At 44.5% G+C, this 22,899-nt stretch overlaps 1 long non-coding RNA gene across 3 annotated transcripts in view; it reads right to left on the reverse strand.

Annotated features, from left to right (window-relative positions):
• LOC128322120 (uncharacterized) overlaps positions 1-20,983 on the reverse strand; it is a 47,507-nt gene extending 26,524 nt beyond the window's left edge. Inside the window, exons 1-3 of one of the 3 annotated variants that reach the window (XR_008305534.1) lie at positions 20,646-20,983; positions 19,590-19,746; positions 10,887-10,956 (exon numbers count right to left, since the gene is read on the reverse strand). This is a non-coding gene — a long non-coding RNA (uncharacterized LOC128322120). Of the gene's footprint in view, positions 1-10,886; positions 10,957-16,921; positions 17,027-19,589; positions 19,747-20,645 lie in introns of those variants that run through there. The other 2 variants (XR_008305533.1, XR_008305535.1) reach the window with 2 other exon arrangements.
• Between the last annotated feature and the right edge of the window lie 1,916 nt (positions 20,984-22,899).

Below are 22,899 nucleotides of genomic sequence, written 5' to 3' on the forward strand. Positions count from 1 at the left end.
CAAACTGGATTTGAAGTTGGGATCCAAAACTGGCCCAGCTCGGTTTTGGTTCTTGTTGAACCGGTTTGAACTGGAGCTCTACTGGTAAAGGGGAATCCCCTTTACCAGTAAAAGGGCAGAGCGGGAGGGAGGGAAGTCAGTTACTACTTTCAAGCCCCCACTGGCCGAGGTGGCGGCCAAGGGGGCAGTGGTGGCAGCACACACCCCCACTGGTCTCCCCCCCCCGCCCGAGTAGCCAGGGCCAGTGGCAGCTCGGTTTGGGCCTCTGTACTCGCATGGAGGCCAGTGACCGCCATACATGCTCATCAGGATCACCAGGAGCGGTCCGTTTGCAGTTATCACCGGCTTGTCTGGTGGCTACTCGGGGACGGGCCTTCTCCGCTGCTGCCCCAAAACTTTGGAACGTGCTTCCTGCTGAAATAAGAGCCTCCCCATCTCTGACAACTTTAAAAAAGTCTTTAAAGACACACCTATTTACCCAGGCATTTAATTAAATATTGCTTTAACAGTTTTAACATCGTTTTAAAATGTTGTTTTAAAATTTAAATTGTTGTGATGTTTTAACTTTTACTATATCATTTATTTTGTCTTAACTACTGTTTTAAGTTTTCTGTTGTCATTTATTTTAACTAGTGTTTTAACTTTTTGTTTTGTTTGCTTGTTGTAAACCTCCCAGAGACGTTAGTTTGGGGTGGTATAGAAATATGTTAAACTAGTGGGCCTGGGCACAGAGCATCTGTGCTTCTAGTTGGGCTCTGCCCGGGCCCACCACCGCCGCCCGCGGCTCCGGCTGGGCCCGCCGCTGCCCTGGCCCGCCGCCACCTCGCCCGGCTTCCCCTGCCGCCTCCTCCAGCCGGGCCCGCCGCCTCCTCCGGCTTCCCCCGGGCCCGCCGCCTCCTCCCGGCTGGGCCCGCCTCCGCCCGCGGCTCCGGCCGGGCCCTCCACCACCCGGGCCTGCCACCGCCTTGCCCGGCTTCCCCCGCCACCTCCTCGCCTCGCCCAGCCAGGCCCGCCGCCTTGGCTCCTCGGCCTGTCCCCATCGCTGCCAGGCCGGGCCTGCCGGCGGCCATGGCCACCGCCGCCGCTGTTCTCCTGGGTGCGCCAGCCAATCAGGTGCCCCCGCAGCTCAGCCAATCAGCTGGGGTTCCGGGACACATTTTTCCCTGGCACACCCAGGATAGATAGATAGATAGATAGATAACTTTGGGCAACTCAGCTTTGGGCTTACTCTCTCACACAGCCTGGCCTATCTTAGAGCACTAATTGGGATAAAAGTTAGGGGGAGAACCATGTGTACTTCACTGAGTTCCTCCAAGGAAGAAGGGTAAGATTAAAACAAACATTAAGAATAATATTTGGATATAAATCTCACTGAGCCTAATGTACTAGACTAGAGCCTTCAAATGCTTTTCTCCTACATTGAGGAAACCAGGCAGTTTCCACCCCACCCCGATACACAAGTGACTGGGAAGCCAGTATACAAATGGACCTCTTAACTCCTGTACTTGCTGTGGAAAAAACCCTTGTGCGGCCCTTGAGACAAAACTATACATGAGTGTTTTCCCCTCATACAGCAATTACTACTACTACTACTACTACAATTATTTATATACCGCTTTTCAAGAAATGTTTCCAAAGCGATTTACATACAGAAATAGTAACGTTTGAAGAGGCGCTTAACCCATCTTTTTTCTTTAAGCCCAAACCTTCATGCAAATGCATTTTTAACATTTTCTTGCATAAAAATAAACTGGATGAAATCCAAGAGGGCTTCATCCTAAAGGGAAATGCCTTTATCTAGCAAGCCCTTATTGTGTGCCATACTGAAAAGTGTGCGCACACAGCTGTTTCCCTCACCCAGCCGAGCAGTCAAACTGCTTTAGACACTTCCAGATGTTTAGAACCTGGTTTTCAGTGGTGTTATGAGCTGTTAGAGCAAAAGTCCAAACAGAAATAAGCAGCTGCGGGAGTGGGTGGGGGTGTAGTCTCGCTCACAAGGGCATATCTCTGGTCTACAACTGATATGTTTTAGAAGTTGACTACAACTGATTAAAATAAAAAGAATAAAAAGATTGTGTAGCACAAATTCTCAGCTCTGGCTTATGAAGTAAATGTCCTTGTTTCTTTAATGTGTGCACAGCAGGCATAGCTCAGTTGCATTAGGCTTGGAAGCTCCAAACGCATGTATTGTAGTAGGCTAACCTAACCTCACTGTGTGCCTGTGGTGGCCCTGTTACTAAAAGAAAAAGGGACAAGCAGCAAAACTTCTGTTCATAATTACAGTCAAACACGATTCACTGGACTATTACCAGGTGTTTGTCTCGGTTACCAATCTTAAAAATGGAATGCAGTTTCAATATTTTAGCTCCCTACACAAAGATATGTTTATTTTAAGCTGCTATGGATTCTGTCTGTCTTCCCTTTTTGTTGGCTTCTTGCTTTTGAATCACTGTTGAAGTGTGGCGCGGGAGAGCATTTTGGGACTGATATGCAGCAGAGATATAGGAAGATGTTGAAAGGCATCATCTCATACTGCGCGGCCCCGATGGCAATGGTAAACCCCTACCAAAGACAACCACAGGGCTCTGTGGGCGCCAGGAGTCGAAAACGACTTGATGGCACATTTCACCTTTACCTTACCGTTTTTTAAGCTTAAAGGGATATGGATGGAAGATGAGTATGTGGGAAAGATATGCACACAGTTGATATAATGTTTTTGAATTGGTATGAAATATTGAAATGTTGTGGGCGGGGCTTGTTGTGCATCATGATCTGAGCATTTCTCAAGACAAGTTTTTGATAAAAAGAAAGGTGCAATCATTGTTGGGTTTTTTGTATTTGTTTGGAGCAGGAGTACAAACAACATTCTTCAAGATGGCACTTCTGTTGTGGAGAAATCACATTTTTCCCGGCTTCAGACTAACAGGGTTTGAGGAGCAACTCCCCACTTAATTTTTTTGTGGGGCAGAGAAAATATACTTTTAATGGGGGACATATTTATTTATTTATCAGTCATATTTTTATACTGCCTGATATGTACATCTCTAGGTGGTGTGTACAAATTTAAAATATTTAAAAATCAACACAGATTAAAATACACAAGACATAATAAAAACAATAGTATAAAATAGCTAATAAAACAAATTATTAAAATTATTAAAATTCTAATTACAAGCTTGCGAGAACAGGAGAGTCTTGAGGGTCTTCCTGTAACAGGTGATCTCGCCGGTTAATATTCACCCACAATTGGGGTTTTCTGCACATGCGCAGTAGCCCTGCGGAGGCATTTCTTGCTCTGATAAGCACTCTCCATATATAGATATGGGTTATTTTATTTGACAGAGGGTTATTATTTTGGTGGACAGAGTTCAGTACAATGTGGGGGGGGGACTCATCAAATATAGCTGGGGTGGCTAGAGCAGGCTTGCCCTCTAATTTTCTGCCCTCTAATTTTTTCTGCTCCCCAAGTTTTTAAAACAAAATATTTTTTTAAATTGCTATATTGTAATGTAATAGAAAGCGACTATATTTACTATGGGGTGAAATATGACCCCCTACGCCCCACAGTTTTTAGGCTGGCTATGGGCAAGGGGGATCTGTACCCCATGACCAAATTTTGTTGTTGGGAACATGGGATTTCCCCCATCCCAACCTAGTTTAGATATTTAGGTTATGGGTTTGACTTTGAATGGGTCTTTCATTCTTGTTTTGCTTAAGGTGGGAGTTGAGGGTTTGACATAAAAGAATCTTAACGATCTTTAATAGCTGTGGGTGTTTTCTAAATGAGCAATTCAGCTGCAGGGGTGGTGGATAGAAGACTGGTGCTTGGCAGATTGTGTAGGGGTAGGAGGGAGAGGTTTTCAGAAACAAAAGTTTTGGAGTTTTGCAGTGGAAAATAGCCGATCTTTATGATGATCATCCTTGGCTCTTGTGAGGTTACTTTTTAAAACTGTAAACAGCAGGGTGGAGATGGGGAGGGATCCAGTTGGAAACTATAGTGCATGAGGTAAAGTAAAGTGTGCTGTCAAGTCAATTTTGACTCCTAGTGCCCACAGAGCCCTGTGGTTTTCTTTGGTAGAATACAGGAGGGGTTTACCATTGCCTCCTCCTGCTCAGTGTGAGATGATGCCTTTCAACATCTTCCTATATCACTGCTGCCCAATATAGTACCAGTGGGGATTCAAACTGGCAACCTTCTGCTTGTTAGTCAAACATTTCCCCACTGCACCACCAGCAGCTTCCCTATCAAGGCAAACCGCACCCATGGGACATGGGCATTTTTGTTGAGATTGCAGCAGCTCAAAAATAAAAAGGTAAATGTGCCTTCTCTGTGCACCACCTGATTGGACTCCAAGGTTTCTATTTGAATACGTTCATTTTAAAAGATGAACGCACAAGGATGAATAACATGAGTTCTATTCACGCGTTATTTTGAACACATATGCCTTCTGTGTACAGTGCCCACATGTACAGTTCTGAACACATGTACAATTATTCAGACATTATGTTCAATGCATGTACAGTAGTTCACTTCCTATCTGCACCCTGCATTGGGGTGGGGGGCTGTACCAGTGTTCCCTCTAACAGGGATTCCCAGATGTTGCTGACTACAAGTCCCATAATCTCCAAGCAAAAGCCATTGCAGCTGAGGATTCTGGGAGTTGTAGTCAACAACATCTGGGAATCCCTGTTAGAGGGAACACTGGTCTGTACCTAGATTCACTTTTTAAAATCATTCATACAGTCACACAAACACATGGACATGTATACAGACACTTGTTACTGTACACTTGATATGCAACATAATGAGGCTATTCTCACGCTCATCCTAACCCAAGCTAGGAAGCCCAGCCTGGGTTAAGCTACATGAGAGAACTGTCAGGATCAGGCCAGTGTGGCCCCACCCCCTAAGCGGATACCTTACCGTGCTCACACAAGTAGTCTCCCATTCAAATGTTAACCAGGGGACTATTCATGCTTGCTACCACATGACCAGCTCTCCGACTTTAGGATTAGCCAAGAAAGTGTTGGAACATCCTTCACCAGTGTCACAGGGGACATGTTCTCTGGGTAACCCCATCCTTATCACATGTGCCAGCAGCTGTCTCATCTGAACCAGCCGTATGTCTGAACAGGAATATGATTAATGAGAGCCAGCGTGGCGTAGTGGTTAGAGTGCTGGACTAGGTCCGGGGAGACCTGAGTTCCAATCTCCATTCAGCCATGATACTTTCTGGGTGACTCTGGGCCAGCCACTTCTCTCTCAGCCTAACCTATTTCACAGGGTTGTTGTGAGGAGAAACTTAAGTATGTAGTACACCACTCTGGGCTCCTTGGAGGAATAGCGGGATATAAAATGTAAAATAATAATAAAATAATAATAATAATAATGCTTTCCCCCCAAGAAGGATAGGGGGAGCTATGAGTTGCTTTAAAATTATCCACCTTGGGGTCAGTGGTAGCACCAGGGGAAAAAGATTGAGGTGGGCAGAGGAGGGGCAAAGTGAATTTCTGGGCGGGCAAGTTGTATCCCACAGGTTAGATTTCTGAAAAGGAAATCATGATGGGGGCATGCAACTGGGGGGTGGGGGAAAATACTTTTCTGATGTACTCGCCCCCTGGAGTCATCCTTGTTTGGGGTGAAAGGCTTCTCTCCAGGGATATGATGTGGAGTCGCCAGTCTGTTGCTTGAGGGAGGAGTACCTCTTTGCCTTCTCTGCTTCAAACTGCCAAAACAGGAAAGTTGTCCAGAATCCCCACAACGCTTGGGGTGCAGGACTGTGTTTGGTGGGTCACAGGGTGTGCAGGCTTGCCCTGCTCTTTTGTGTGAGAATTCTGATTTATGACGTTTAGTGGGCGCTTGGTAATCTAGAGAATAGCAATTGTTCAAGGAGTTCTTTTATCTGATTTTTAAATGTGCTGGCACTAAGAGGAAGGAGAACAAGAGCAGGTGTAGGCAGTGGCAAGAGAAGTACTATTATAGTGTGTCAAGGATAACAGTCCTACCTAGCTGAGCCGAGCCTTCTCTGAGGTGCTAGTTTTCTATGGATAGGAATTGCTCTTTACAGGAGTGACTATGCCATGAGGTGAACAACATGGTAGTTTGGAGTCGTTCAGTCCGGACTACTGAGGGACCTTTTAAACATGACGATTCTCTTTATTTAGCGGGGAGAGCAACTGGCCCTATCCATCCCCAGCACAGCATCCCTCCAGTGGCTGTTGCTGGTATCTAATCTTATGTTTCTTTTTTAGATTGTGAGCCCTTTGTGGACAGGGAGTCCTTTCTATCTTATCTATCTGTCTGTCTGTCTGTCTGTCTGTCTGTCTGTCTATCTCTATGTAAACAGCTTTGGGGAATTTTGTTGAAAAGTGGTATATAAATATTTGTCGTATTCATATCAGCTAATAGTGCGAAGTTGGCCTGTGTGTACAGCTGTCCAAAAAAAGTATCAGCTAGAAGCCAGGGATGGCCACAGTGGTGTAGAAAGGGCTTTGGCGGTGATATACCCATGCAAACCATCCACGTTGGGAGGGCAGTCTAACCTAAAATTAAGGCCTAGGGAACCATAGCCTAGCCATCTTAATATGAAGTCCCATATCTCTCTATGCCTCTTCCACACTGGAAACTAAGGGGTTAATTCCCCCAGCCCTCTCTGCCCAGGGAGGTAGCCTTTACCTCTTAAGGAGTAAATCTGCTGCAGCTGTTGAGAGAAACATAGACAAGGGGCCCATATAACTCACTGACACCTCTAGGAAGATAAGGGAAGGGGCAAATAGAATAGGCTATAAAGGGCGGATGTTGGGAAACTGATACAAGTTAAGGGATGGTCAATTGTTTCGTTCTGATGTAAACAAAGGTGGATCTGCACTGATGATAGGCTTTGCATTCCTTCTAAGGCTTTTGTTACACCATGATAGATGACTAAGCTACCCTCTGTGTATAAATACTTACCTGTAACTGGGGGTCTTCGCTCTCGATTTGGGTGAACCCCAAAAGCCTTACTTGCTAGCAGCAAAATCCCATAAGTTTCTCCCTGTGTGTGTGTATTATTTGGCATCGTGCACCACCCAGAAAAGAACTGGCTTTCACGGTTATATCAGCGGGCTGTGCCCCCAGGAGCAGCCTTCCCACAGCAGCAGTGATGGCGCCATGCTCCCTACCCTGGCCGTGGTGGTGGCGGCAGCGGTGGCAACATACTCCTACCCCCCGCGTGCTGCTCTCCATCTGGGTCTAACCCTGGGGGGCTGGAAGTGAAGAGCATGCATGAGGCCTCATTCCCAGCCACCTCAGGGTCAGAACCCTGAATGTTTGGAAAGCAGCGGTGGGCTGCAGGAGCAGGGCTGTGAGCTGTTTGCTCACTGTGTTGCTGCCCCCTGTGGCAACCTACTGTATTGCAGCGGGGGCCTAGGCCAAGACTTGACCTGAAGCCCTGGACAAGTCCCACCATAAGGGATCATGAATTGGCCTTTCCCTGCAACAGGAAACATAAGAATTTCCTGGTCATAGGAGTAGGGTCCGTTGGGCAAGGGGGAACAAATGTCCCCTGGCCCACAGGGTCTGAGGGGCCTCCAAGTATTGTCTCGCCCCACAGCCCCAGCTCATGGGCCTCTCCAGTGGCTGGCACTCCCAGTCCTGGCTCCTGGAACTATCTTCTCGTAGATTGCTGCTGACCACCCGGCCTTCCTTGCAGTGCTGGGGATGGACAGCGCAGTGCGCTGAAATGAGAAGGCTATAAGGAGAGCCGTGTCAGGCAGCAAGAGGGCAGGAAAACGTGGCAGCAGGAGTGCCTGGCCAGCCGGGGAGAGGAGGTGGGCAAAGCCAGTAAGGCAGGTTGAGGTGGCTCCAGAGGCAGTACAGTGCATGTTCTGGTGACGCATCTGCCCAATTACAGCTCTGCCCTTGGGTGGCCTGCTTGAGGCTCTCCATATGTTGTGCTGCTACTGGCATCATCCACAGCCACAAAGCCCAATGTGGCTGCAGACAGTGGGAGTTAGGAACATAGGAAGCTGCTTTATACTGAGTCAGACCACTGGTCCATCTTGCTCAGTGTTGTCTTCACAGACTGGCAGCGGCTTCTCCAAAGTTGCAGGCAGGAATCTCTCTCAGCCCTATCTTGGAGAAGCCAGGGAGGACTTGAAACTTTCTGCTCTTCCCAGAGTGGCTCCATCCCCTGAGGGGGAATATCTTACAGTGCTCACACTTCTAGTCTCCCTTTCATATGCAGCCAGGGCAGACCCTGCTTAGCTAAGGGGACAAGTCATGCTTGCTACCACAAGACCAGCTCTCTTCCTCACAACACCAGCTCTCTTCCTCTGCAGTCCAACAACATCTGTATAGCCAAGTTTGAGAACCCCTATTGATAAGCATTTCACTCTGTTCAATCTATGCCAAGCCAATGATAATAACAGTGGCGGTGATAATGTGAGAGTTGTGTGCATTACTCTAATGCAGGTGCATTAGAGAGCTGATGTGGTGTAGCATTGTGGCTAAGAGCCTGCGCTACAAATCAGGAAGTCCGTGGTTAGAATTTACCTCTGCCAAGAACTCTCTATAGAACTTTACAGACTAGTTCAAAGGATTACCATGAGATAATACCTCTCTGGTAGATTCCAGATGGGGTAGCTTAGAGACTGCTGCTCTGCAAAGCAAGAATTAAAGTATGGAGTTCCACAAGGCTCCATATTGTCGCCAATGCTCTTTAACATCTACATGAAACCGCTGAGAGAGATCATCAAGAGGTTTGGTGGAGGGTGTTATCAATGTGCTAATGATACCCAGATCTATTTCTCCATATTGATCTCATCAGGAAATGGCATAACTTCCCTAATTGTCTGCCTGGAGGCAGTAGTAGGTTGGATGGGGGATAACAAATTGAAGTTGAATCCAAATAGGACGGATTTACTGATTGTGGGGGGGTTGGACCCAAGAGATGGTTTAGATTTGCCTGCTCTGGAGGGGGTTACACACTCACCCTGAAAGATCAGGTACATAGCTTGGCAACGCTCCTGGATCCAAAACTCTCTCTGGTTTCTCAGGTTGAGGCAGTTGCCAGGAGCGCGTTTTATCAGCTTCGGCTGATACATCAGCTATGCCCATTTCTGGAGTGAAATGACCTTAAAACAGTGGTGCATATGCTGATAACCTCCAGGCTTGACTACTGTGATACATTCTACGTGGGGCTGCCTTTGTGCATAGTCTGGAAATGACAATTGGTACAGAATGTAGCAGCCAGACTGGTCTCTGCAACAACCTGAACGACACCGATTTGAAAAGAACTCCACTGGCTGCTGCTATGTTTCCAAGTGAAATATTAAGTGCTGGTTATTACCTATAAAGCCCTCAATGGCTTGGGTCTAGGGTTCTTGAGAGAGCGCCTTCTCTGTCATGAACCCTGTCACCTATTAAGATCATCTAGAGAGGTCTGGTTACGGTTGACACTGGCTCGTTTGGTGATGACTCGGAACTGGGCCTTCTCTGTGGCTGCCCCAGGGCTTTGGGATTTGCTCCCTATCAAAGAGCATCTCCACCTCTGTTTGCTTTTAGGAAGACCCTCAAGACACACCAGTTTTCTCAGGCTTTTGACAGAAACTAATTTGAAACTCTTTAATCATTCCTATCCTTATCCTATGAGATTGTTCTAACCCTTTATTTCGTAAAATTGTGTCAATTGTTTTTACTCTGTTTTATGTTTGTTGTGTTTTAAATTGTGTATACCACCTAGAGATGCACATATCAGGCGACACAGAAATATGATAAATATGATAAATAAATACTGCACATGAAGGGCTTTAAGCATGTGGATATGCTACGGATTATTGGCTGGCATATTGCCCATCGGCATGGCTTGCAAAGGCAGGGAGACTCTTTGGCTACAAAGGACCACATCTTCCCACTCCTGCTGCTACTCCCATTGTAGCCACAGAGCCTTTGTAACAACACACAGCCTTCGAGTCTTCGCAAGCTGCGTCAGCTGGGTTGAAACGGGCTTGGAAGCAGCAAACTTCCGTCACTTAGACAGCTAGCTGGCTGCGCGGTATGCCAGCTTCCAAGTGCTTAAAGCACTCCACGTGTATTATCTCATGGTGATCCTTAGAAGTACCCCTGCAAGGTTTTATTATCCTCATTTAGCAGCTAAGGCTGAAAGCGGGTGGCTTGTCTAAAATCACACAGAGAGTTTTTGGCAGAGGTAAGGTTCCAACCACAGACTTCCTGATTCGTTGCACAGGCTCTTCACCACAGCGCTACGCCCGCTCCCTAGCGTACACCTGCACTTGAGTAATATGCAAAACTCCCACGTCTGGCATGCCATCGCAAATGTTTGGGAAGCGATGTGGGTGCACCAACAGCCTGCCTGCAGTGTCAGATGAACACAATTGGCTTGCTGTAGGTTGCAGCAGCTTAAAGCGAACACAAGAAGACTCTTCCTGGGACCAGCATGTCCTGAACTCAGGCCCAGTCTGATTGCAATGGCAAACAATTAAACAATTTCCCCCCAAGTAGAGACTTTTGCAGATGTCCCTCTTCCCCCATCATTGCCTGTTGAATTTCTGCCTTCCGTGGAATTTATAACACCAAGAAGCCTCTGACGATTAAAAAAGCAACATGGCAGCCTTCACCATTACCCACATTCATCTGTCCATTACATGTGTGCTGTGACTGCAAAACAATTAACTCTCTCCCAGGCAGAAGCAGCTGCACATGAAATCCATTTCTCAGTTCCATTGGACACCTGTTGCCATTACATTTATTACTATCCTGAGGGTTTGCAATGACCAGATCACTGTGGACATACATTCTCTCATTTCCATAAAGGCAACATTAACAGGCAAGCTGGTCAGGAAGACAAACGGTTTATTCTGCTAATGTTTGTGCATACATTCTTGTTGGCTTAGGAATGGACAGCTGTTTTGGTGGTTCTCCACGCTTGACATCCTCCCACCTGATTTTTTTCTCCACTTAAAAACAAAACAAAACAAAACATCAACACCTGTGTATTTCAGATTTCCAGAATTTACTTGAGCCTTTTCCCCCCTTTTGTTCACACAAAAGGCTTCTTAGTACCCTGGGCCAAAAGATAGAATACGTTCTGTGGGATGGGTTAGGAACATAGGAAACTGCCAAAAAGAGTCAGAGCATTGGTCCATCGAGCTCAGTATTGTCTGCACACTGACTGGCAGCAGCCCCCCAAGATTTCAGGCAGGTCCTGGCAGGAATCTTCCCTAACCTTACCTGCCAGGGATTGCAGCTGGGACCTTTTGCATGCTAAGCAGTTGCTCTGCCACTGAGCTACAGTCCCATTCCCTAACTATGCAGGAGGCAATGAGATTTAATGCTTTCTACAATCATTGGCACAGCGGGGAGATGACTTGACTAGCAAGCCATATGTTGCTGGTTCGAATCCCTGCTGGTATGTTTCCAAGACTATGGGAAACACCTGTATCAGGCAGCAGCGATATATGAATGATGCTGAAAGGCTTCATCTCATACTGTGCAGGAGATGGCAATGGTAAACCCCTCCTGTATTCTACCAAAAACAACCACAGGGCTCTGTGGTCACCAGAAGTTAACACTGACTCGACGGCACACTTTACCTTTTACAATCATTGCATTAGAGACTGAAAAAGAGTTTAAGGTTGTATTCTCATACATGATCCACATGCTTTTTGTATTTCCCTTGTCTGTAAGTCAGATTGCATGGTCCTCTAGTGTATATCCCCTATGGAAAATAAACCAACTACATTTGCACATAATGACTGACAGCTAGGCTAAATAACTCCTGGGCAGCCCTGTTGAGATTAAATTTCTGAGTAGTACCATTCAGTAACTTAGCCTGGATGTCAACCATTCTTCCCCTGTTAGGTTTGCCTTTAATTTGCTTCCGCTCCTCCTGCTCTTGTCCCCCCAAGTCAAAATGAAGATGTAAGGACAAGGCAGTGGAGTTGAATCAGGAATATTAATGGTTTAATGAGATAGGTATTATTTACAGAGAGGCAACTGCAGACAGCTTTTCAGTGCTCTTGCTGCTGACTGTTTGTGAGCCCCGCCTCTATTCCAGGACTAGTAGAAAAGTAACTAAAGCATCATTCAAAAGCTGGCCTGGATTAATGAACGGGTTAACCAAAAACACCGTAGTAAGCACCATGGAGCAACAACAACAACAATATTTATATACCACTTTTTAACAAAAGTTTCCAAAGCAGTTTTACAGAGAGAAATAATAAATAAATAAATAAGATGGCGCCCTGTCCCCAAAGGGCTCACAATCTAGAAAGAAACATAAGATAGACACCAGCAACAGTCACTGGAAGTACTGTGCTGGGGGTGGACGGGGCCAGTTACTCTCCCCCTGTTCAATAAAGAGAAGCACCATGTTAAAAGGTGCCTCTTTGCCCATTTAGCAGGGGAACAGGGCAGGGACCTTACCGGTCGTCATGGTTATATTACTCTGTAAATTGCTATGTACACCAAATGGCATGATAATAAAACTGCCTGACATACTGAGGGAAATTATTCAGAAGTTGTTTGGTTGAAATTAAAAGGACGAGTTAGGCTGTCTTGAGACTACTTTGAGTGATTTTCTTCAGTATGTCAGCTAATAGTAGTCATATTAAAACTACACACTGCCTAAGAAGATAGAAATTACAGGGGAATGTCATGGGTTTAGAATCTACATTTTATTTTAAAATGCTTCTCTTCTCTTTCTGCTCCATTTTTACTACGTTCCTGGATGCATTCAAATGGCACAAAGGTACTCAAAAGCTTTTTAATAAATAATAAAAATGTGTGTTTGTTTTATTTAAGCAAAAATTCAACTTCTGTTCTTCCTATGTTCCTATGCATTCTCCAATTTGGATGGGAAAATGTCCATTTGCTGCTGCCCAGCATCCAGCATGGAAATACAAAACAGTATTATTTGCATATACCTGTGAAGGAGGTTAATGGGCTGCCTTTGTGCCATGCTCCCTCATAGGATGCTTAGAGCATCATCCTCTTTGCCGGGTTTCCGTGACTAAAGAACATGCATTTCTCAGACACTGAGTTTATACACTGACACATATAGTGGACTAGAATCAAAGTGATCAGTGTTGGGAAATATTTCTAACAGCAGATTTTGTCTTTTGGTTGCAAGCAAGGGTGAAATGCATTCCATTCAGGTAGTGTGGAAGCTGAGTTTATAATATTGAATCTCATCCTTCTTGTCTCAGATGCAAAGTAGTCTGCATGGTCCCACCACTGCACCCTATCTACTTAATCCTCAGAACAATTTTGAGGTAGATTTGAGAGCCAGTGTGGTATAGTGGTTAGAGTGCTGAACTAGGACCGGGGAGACCCAAGTTCAAATCCCCATTCAGCCATGATACTAGGTGGGTGACTCTGGGCCAGTCACTTCTCTCTCAGCCTAACCTACTTCCAGGGTTGTTGTGAGGAGAAACTCAAGTATGTAGCACACCGCTCTGGGCTCCTTGGAGGAAGCGCGGGATATAAATGTAAAAATAAATAAATAAATAAATAATGCTGAGAAAGAGAGGTGGAGAGGGCAAGGTCATCCAGGGAACTTCACTATCAAGCAGAGGCTTGATCTAGCCTTCCCAGTCCAAGTTCAACTACTGGCTATTATTATTATTATTATTATTTACATTTTATATCCCACTCTTCCTCCAAGGAGCCCAGAGTGGTGTACTACATACTTAAGTTTCTCCTCACAACAACCCTGTGAAGTAGGTTAGACTGAGAGAGAAATGACTGGCCCAGAGTCACCAAGCAAGTATCATGGCTGAATAGGGATTTGAACTCGGGTCTTCCCGGTCCTAGTCCAGCACTCTAACGACACCACACTGGCTCTAATCTACTGATTAATCTATCTGTTGGTCAGACTTAAATACATTTTATCTGGATATGAATAAATCAGTACAGGCCTCTTTTTGAGATACTGAAGCAAGAGTGAGATAATTTACAATTTTAATAAATAAAAGCTGATATTCACTGGAAGAAGGAAAATATATCCTTAATTTTTCTTTTTCCTTAGCACAGTGATACACCAGAATCAAGATAGCCTCAAAACAAACCAGTGTGTTCTTAACTCAGTTTAAAACTGATCTTCAAGCAAAGCTTTAGCGGACTGATCTAATAATTAAAACTTGTAGTCCTGTTTTCCGGGGCTTTAGCAAATAGTGCAGCTATAGCTGGAGAAAAGCCAGGAATGCATTTTTAAGAATGAAGTGACTGCTTGAGAAAGGTGTTCTATAAATGCACTTTGATTTCAAGACTTCCCTTGGGACTTAATTCAAAGCATGAACAGTGAAAATGTAAATATCAGACCGACAATGGTGTAAGGAGGTGTAATTGCCAGACCTGCAGGAACAGCAAACACCGTCCCACTATCAGAACAAGCCGAGCTGTTAATGGCATTGTCAGGTCAAAATACATCATAGTATCTGAAGTGAAGGCCTCTGTGTAAATGGAACATGAACATATTGTACCTGGGCTGGAACAAACCCCGTTTTTCACATCTCTGAATAATAAACAAAAAGTGAGATACTAGTGGAGCTTCTAGGAATAAAGCAAAAGAAGAAAAAGCAGGCTGTGCTTACAGATGTGTTTTAGGGCAGATGCTCGTATCTGCACAATAGTAACATAGAACCTTGTGTTTTTATGTTTTATGTTTTATGTTTTAAAATATATTTTAAAATAACATCGTTAAGGATACGGACTTTTTTTTAAAAAAAGTTTATTTTTAAGAATGCTTTTACACTGCTACTCAACAAGATCAGCAAAGTTTTTGAAGTGGCTGACACAGCAAAGGCAATGAGAATATGGTTCCTTGTACTAAAAGGGCTCAGTCTAAAAAGAAACATAAAGATATACCAGCAACAGGTACTGGGAAGGGAATAGAGAAAGTCACTTTGAAAGGTGCCTTGTTGCCAACTTAGCAGGGGTAATAGAACCTTCATTTCAGGTTCTTGACTCACACTTCTCTCTTAAAAGCTTTCAGTCTGAAAATAGTCAGTTTCAGAAAGAAAAGGGGGTTCATTACAGGACACTGAACATAACATTAAAATCAACCTGGCTATTTTTAACACTTCACCAGTTGTGTTATTTTCACACACATTATTTCCCTCTCAGGCACAAAGATTAGGGGGAAAGGGCATAAAAGGGAAGGCTAGCCTGTTTTTGTTTTTCCAAGTAGTTCCTGTGATAGTGGGGGAGGCAGGAAAGCAGCATGAAGAAAATGCTATAACGAAAAAAGCTAGATTTTTAGTGCGGAAATGCTAAGAAGCTGCTCCCTCTCTCCTGTATAGTCTTCCTCTGCATGGCTACATTAAGATGAAGATGAAATTACATGCAAGCGAGAGAGACTCATATTATATTTCTCTTTTTTCACCACTGAGGTTAAAATCAGCTTTAAAGGGGGAAAGTTAAGTTAGAGAAAGATGTTTAAAAACTCTCGCATCCCCTCACACCACAGCCCTGATTAATATGAAAACCTCTTGTGATAATTTTAATGCAAATAAAAGATGCCAGGAAATCAAACCACAGATCTAATCTCCCACCTTATGTACACTTTGACCCTCAGCTATGAAACTTACTGGGTGGCCTAAGCCTTGGGCTAATCCATTGGGTCAAGCCACCACTACTAACTGGGCAAAGAAGCATCTTTCAAAGTGGCAACTCTCATATATTTCACAAGGGGAGAGCAACTGTCCTTAGCACAGCATCCCTTCCAGTGACTGTTGCTGGTGTCTCCCTTGTATTACCTTTTTGAATGCTGTGTGAACTTTCTGAGTTGAAAAGTGGTATATAAATATTACTTCTTCATCACCACCACCACCACCACAATATTTTAGGTTGTCCTACCAAACAGGGTTGTTGTAAGGATCTATCTATCTATCTATCTATCTATCTATCTATCTATCTATCTATCTATCTATCCAGCCTGCCTTTCTCCAACAGAACTCAAGGTAGGGAACTGCAAGGGAGCAACAGCAGGAGAGAGAGCATGCCCTCAGCTCTTGCCTGTGGGCTTCCCAGAGGCATCTGGTGGGCCACTGTGTGAAACAGGATGCTGGACTAGGTAGGCCTTGGGCTTGATCCAGCAGGGCTGTTCTTATGTTCATAAGGTAGCATTTATAGGGGTCCCTACTAGTTGTCTCCCATCCAGTCATTTACCACAGCAATATAATAGGTTTAGAATATACATGTCATTCAGTAGCGTAGGGAGGCTGGCAGTGGCCTGTGTGTGCCCCCATAGCCCAGCCCCCACATCTGATGTCAGACACGGGGGCGTGGTCTCCCTCCCAAATGGGGCCGTGAAGCCCTATTTGGAAGGGAGATCGGCCCACGCTGCATTGGGCAGCATGAGCTAGAGTTACACTCCCTGCCTTAAAGGCAAGGAGAACCTTTCCGGCCCCTCTGCCAATGCAGCGCGGGCCAATCTCTCTCCTAAACGGTGCGGCCCCATTTGGGAGGGAGCTCGATCGGCCTCGCTGCGTTGGAAGAGAGACCAGGAGCAGCTCTCTCTGCCTTTAAGGCAGGGAGAGTCACTTCGGCCATGCTGCCAACGCAGTGTGGGCCGGTTTCGGTTCCAAATGAGGATGTGTGGCCCCATTTGGACCGAAATAATGCCGCCCGTGTCTGACGTCAGATGCGAGGGGGCATGTCTGGGGCCGTGCTTGTGGCCCCTGATTGGTGGTGGCCCAGGTTCTTTGAATCTGTTTGCCCAATGGTGGCTTCGCCCCAATCTCATTTTAGAATGCTTCTCTTCCCTTTCTGCCCCATATCTACCAGGTGCATAGAAATGGCATGAGAGAAGCACACAAGCGCTATAATAATAATAATAATAATAATAATAATAATAATAATAAGCACACTTTGTTTGTTTGTTTACAACTTGTTTGTTTAATTTTTACAATGCAACTTTGTTTCTTCCACTTCTGTTGTTATGTAGTGCCTTATGTGGATGGAAACATTTCTGTCAGGTGCTGCCTAGCATCCCATGTGGAAATACAAAATGGTATTTGCATATACCTGTGGAGGAAGAACAGACTGTCTTTGCGGCCTGCTCCCTCAGAGCATGTTTATATCATCCTCCTAGTTGCCAGACTGGTTGTCTGTCTCTGAAGAAGACACAATTCTCTCAGAGCTTATCCACTGACAAATATGGTGGTCTAGAGTCAAAGTTGTCCGTGTTGGGAGCAGTGTTTCCCTCTAAGGCGTGTGCTCATGCCTGTGCTCACAAGCTTTTTGATGTCTGCTCATTTAATTTTAGATCCCGCTCAGGTTGAATCAGGAAGGCCCCATTCTAAATGCTGGTGTGCACACACTGCCTTGATGCTCCTGCCCAGAACAAAACTACTTCTGCATAGAGATGACAAAAATGAGAGAGAACACTGATTGGAAGATTCGTGTAATAATGATAGTTATTCCAGTGCCATAATAAGAATATGCATTTCTTTCAGGTAGGGTGGAAACAGGGCCTTTTTTAAAAAAAAAAGTGTAATCAGACACACAATGTGCAGCTCTGCCTCCCAAAAAGTACAGTTCTAGAAGTATATTTGTGCAGTTCAGCAATTCAAGTCATGCAAAAATTGTATTATGTTAGATGATGTAAAAAGTGACTAATAACCATGAAAAAAGTAATGTGAGTAATTCAGGTTGCTCTAGAACCCAGACTCTGATCAAATGTACCCATTTCTCCTCCCTCTGCCAAAGATGCTCCCTGCAGACTCCACTGCTACTCTCCACCACAGAGTATTCTACAATGACTATAACTCTCTTCTGCAATAGTACTGCCAAATTCCAAGTTCTGAGGATTTCCCCCTCACTCTGTGTAGGCTTCTAAATGGCATGGACTGTGACTCTAGGCAGCAAAGTATTATGTGTGTACAAACAAGGAAAATGTGTTGTAGCAGTGCAGGCTATGTGCACGAGCTACACTAAGACAACGGCTAGAGTGACTCTGGAGGAAGAACCGTGATGAACCTTTCCAAACGCGGGCTAGAGCCCATTTTAGGGACTACTCTGTGGCAATGGGGGCAGCGAAGAAACATTTTTCTCCTCCATTGTGCCTGCCCAATGTAGGCCATTGGAGCTGTTTTGTGTGGCAAAGTCATTGCTTCACACAGGCCTCTGTGTGACAGGGGAAGAAACAGTTTGCTTGTCACTTCACAGATAAAGTTGCTCGCATTTGTGCCAATTTGGACTCCAGGATTTTGGCAGTTCCAGGAGACGTGATTCGGCAACCATCTAGTCTGATTGTGATGGATCCTTTTCTGTTAGTGCAGCTTGAGGAAGTGGACAAGATCCTAGGCAGTGTGTGAACAACAGCATGCTCTCTGGACTCTTGTCAGAGAAATGTAGAACTGAGTGTCACCTGCATATTGATGACACTTCAGTCCAAACCTCCTGATGACCTCTCCCAGCAGTTTCATTCATTCATTCATTCATCCATCCATCCAATTTCTATACCGCCCTTCCAAAAATGGCTCAGGGCGGTTTACATGGAGAAATAACAAACAAGTAAGATGGAACCCTGTCCCCGAAGGGTTCACAATCTAAAAAGAAACATAAGACAGTCAGCAGCAACAGTCACTGGAGGGGTACTGTGCTCAGGGTGGACAGGGCCAGTTACTCTCCCCCTGCTAAATAAAGAGAATCACCACGTTAAAAGGTGCCTCTTTGCCAAGTTAGCAGGGGTAAGTTAGCAGGGGTAAGTTTCATGTAGATGTTAAGTAGCATGGGGGACAATACTGAGCCTTGTGGGACCCCAGAAGCCATGGGGCAGAAGTCCCTAAGCACCACCTTCTGGAAGCTCCCCCCATGAAAGGATTGAAACCACTGCAATGAACCACCCCCGATCGCTATACCTGAGAAGCAGTCCAGAAGGAAACCATGGTCGGTGCTATGGAATGCCACTGATAACCTAAGGGATTGCTTAAGTGGTGGCTGTGGTTGTCACCAAAATGGCCTCCACACATGTGCAGAGGCCCAAACCAGGCCAAACCAGGCCACTGCCAGTCCTGCCTACTCTTGGGGATGCCAGGGGGGGTGGGGAGAGCCGCCACCACTACTGCCATCACTGCCGGCACTTTAAGTAGTTACTTACTCCCCTCCTGCCTGCTCTACCCTTAGGCAAGCCCCACTGCCCCTTTACTTTATCTACTTTATCAGTAGAGCTCTGAGCCAGTTCGAACTGGCTCGGTTTGAACTTGAACTGGATCTGGTTCAACCAAGCCCAAAACTGAACCGGCCCGGGTCAGCTCGAATCCGATTCAGATTCGAGGTGAACCGGCAAAACCAGTTTTGTGCACATCTCTACCTCCAGCCTCCTAATTTCTCAAAATAACCTTTATGATAGATATGAAAGAGAGCAAGAGAGAGAGAGAGAGAGAGATTTTAAAGCAGGGATTTGAATATTGCTCTTCACAGTTCAAGTCTAACTCCCACTACATCACACTGGCTCTAAATAATCTGCTTATTAATCGATCCATTGGCCAATTAATTTGCACATTACATACTTGTATGTGTAGAAATCCTCAGTATAGAAACCTTCAACTTTTTGAGTTATTGAAACAAATGTGAGTTTACTTACCATTTAATCAATGCAAGTTAATATTCTTTGGAAGAAGCACAGGACATCCTAAATGTTTTTCCCAACCAGATCCAGATGAGCTTAGTTTTAGCAAGTATACAGCTTCATGTGCCATCAAACCCAAGCCTTGGCTATGTTAAAAATGCCACCAGAATTCCTGGGAGAAAGAGCAAGAGCAGACCAAAATAAACAATAAAAATAGTGTTTTTTGGAGCCTGACACTAGCCTCAGTTCCATGGGAACAGAACTGATTCCCTGAAACCCAGGGCTGGATTAAAACATGCTGAGGCCCTAAGATATGTTGAGTTTAAAAGAGCCCACAGAATTACAAAAGATATTATTCTTCTTTAAAAAGGGACAATGAAAATAGAAATAATAAAGCTTTATTTTTACTTGTCAAAGATGCAACAAAAAACTAATAATCTAACAAAAACTCATCTTGCAATAAGCCTATTTGCATTAGAAATACCTTTAAATGAAAACAATTATTTAAAACTTGAAATGTAGTTGGGTTTTGGGGGGGGGGCGGTGGGGGGGGTTGGTATTCAGAGACCCTTCATAATGTGAAGCCCTCAGCTGTACTTTACTTAGCTTGTGCCTAAATCCAGCACTATTGAAACCTCAAACAAAAATGTTGAGATCACAGCGCATTTAAAGACATGCCCTGGAACATTATGACTTATAATTTGAATTCCTTCCGCCTCTATCATTTTGGCATGTGTTAAAAATTATATGAACTCTTTAATGAGAGTTCATCCTTGTTACAACATGTACAAAGTGCTTGGCTTCTGAAGAGTAGCTTTACAAACAGGACACAATGCCTTTACATATGATAATGTGTATTATTTTGCTAAGTGTGAAGAGCATTCTGCCTTTCTCTCCTATTACTATAGCAACAGACATCTGTGAGTAATAGCTCTTAACTGTGTCAATTAGGCTTACATAAGAATATTTTAATGACAAAAAGACTGTGTAAAGTGTGTCTAAGGTCTGGCAGAAGGAAAAACCTCACACTCCCAAGTGTTAAAAAACAACAACAAAACTTTTCCTAGCTACCTCATGCAATAATTGCCATGTTCTGCATTCATTAGTCATGGTTCACTGAAATATTGCAGCTTTCCGTGAAAATCTGGAGGTTCATTTACTTCTCAGACTCCTGGAGATATACAATGAGTGGTTTGTTACATGTCCATATCTTCGGATATTCTTTAAAAAAAAAAAAAAAATCAACACTGAGGAGGGGAAATGGCTGGCAGGCCCCTCTTATGGTCTGTTAGGCCTGGCAGCGGCTACACCAAGAGGAATGCCACCATGATCCTGTTAGAAGTCATAATTCTAAAATATTGCTCTGAGCACCACAATAACCTCTTCTGGCCACTAGAGGCATGATGAGATGTTAATAGTTCTGTCTTGGTCAGTTAGAGTCAGTTAGAACTGTACAGTTTTTGAAGGCTAGTGCCTGTTTGAGTATGTTGTTCAAAGACTCTCTTTCAGGATGTGATTTTTTAAAAGTTTCTTAATAAATCTTTATATATATGTTTAACTCAACCTAATGTCTCCAGATAGTCTCTTGGGCGAAACTTCTTTACCACCAGAGCATACTTTGCTGTCTGAGGATTTTAATGTTTCTCCTCACACCCCTTAACAGATCCACTGCATTTCTAGCAGCAAAGTAGAAAGCACAAACCCAGCTGCAGAAACAGGCAACACCAGCACACGCTCCCTGCTACCACCTACCCAACTGTGCTACCACCCACCAATCACAACTTTGCTCACTGATAACACCCTCACACATACACACACACCCCATTTGCCTTCACATATGGAAATTGCCAATCAACATGCACCAACAGCATGAATGCCACAGTGATGTTGCCTTACCCATACACAATGTACAAGCATGCTGCCCAGAAGAACCACAGTGCCTCCCTTGTCAACAGCCTATACAGCTTCCTTGGGTTTCACTAGGGATGGCAAGAAGGATGACTGTAGTTTTGCCCAGTCACCCCCTTCCATGCATATATTTTATTGCTTTTCAGTGGCTGCTGGTTATTTCTCAGCAGGCCAGGACATCAGTTTCCTCATCACCACTTGGGGATGAAGCTGTAGCTCACAGTGGTAGAGCATCTGCTTTGCATGCAGAAGGCCCCAGGTTCAATTCCTGGGTTGGGAAATACCTTTCTGAAAACCCTGGAGGGCCACTATGAGTCAGAGTAGACAATACTATATTCCCATTACTGGAAGACTGTCCTCTATGAGATGCCCAAGGATTCAGCCTCACCCGAAGTCCAGTTTTTGTGCCAAATAGGTTGATACAGGATATGCACAACCAATGCTTACAAATAAGGAACTGGGGGCATTATACCCACAAATAAGCCTTAGGAATCTCTGATTCGTTCATCTCTACAACCAGGAGACTTTCTCCTCTGAGAGGCCATAGCATTGTATCTAGCCCAGAGATTTGTTTTTATGCAGAACACTATCAAATCACTGCCTGCAGTCCAGAAATATCACATATAATATAATAATATATAAATGTACTGTTGATTAACAAACAGATATAATGTGCAAAACGTTTCAGCTTCTGTCTATGATGTTAAATGAAAGGTCCATTCAGTAGTAACAATTACAGAATGTCCATTAGAGGTGTATATGGAACAGTTTTTGATGGTTCAGTTCGAATTTGAACTGAACCCCTGGTCCGCGAACTGGTTTGGACGAAAACCTATAAACACGCCAGACAAAATGGTCGCTGCCATGCTGATCAATTGAACCGGCTCGATTTGAATCAGGTTTGGTTTTAACTTGGACTGGCCCTTTTTTTGAGGCCGGTCCGGCTTGAGTTCAAACCTGACCAGTTCAAAATGAACCCGGTTCCACACACTCCTAATAGTCAGGATTTAACTAGCTGTTATTTCAGTGTCAACATCATGTTTTTGCAAATTACAGAGGTTCCTTTGTAACTTTTGTAGTTGTCATGCTCATTTCATCACCATTTTATAATTTTACCCTTTATAACAACCCAAATTGAGCTGATTAAGATTTAGTGACAAAGTCTTGAAGTGGTCTCCTGTCACACACACTTCTCCTAAGTCTTGGGTTCTCTGGCACAGGAGCTGTTTTTGATTTTTCCTCTGGTACTGAGAATTGTCCATCCCTTTCATCAGCCTCATCTGTGAGGTCAAAACTGGAGGCATGATCAAATTCCTCTCTTGAGATCAGACTCCCTTCCCTCTTGTCTCATAGTATGTAGGCTGGAAAGTCTCAGACTCTTCCGTTTCTTTCCACTATCTAATGTGACTGAATCTCC

The sequence above is a fragment of the Hemicordylus capensis genome, chromosome 4, assembly GCF_027244095.1.
Source record: "Hemicordylus capensis ecotype Gifberg chromosome 4, rHemCap1.1.pri, whole genome shotgun sequence".
In the NCBI taxonomy this organism is placed as follows: Eukaryota; Metazoa; Chordata; class Lepidosauria; order Squamata; family Cordylidae; genus Hemicordylus; species Hemicordylus capensis.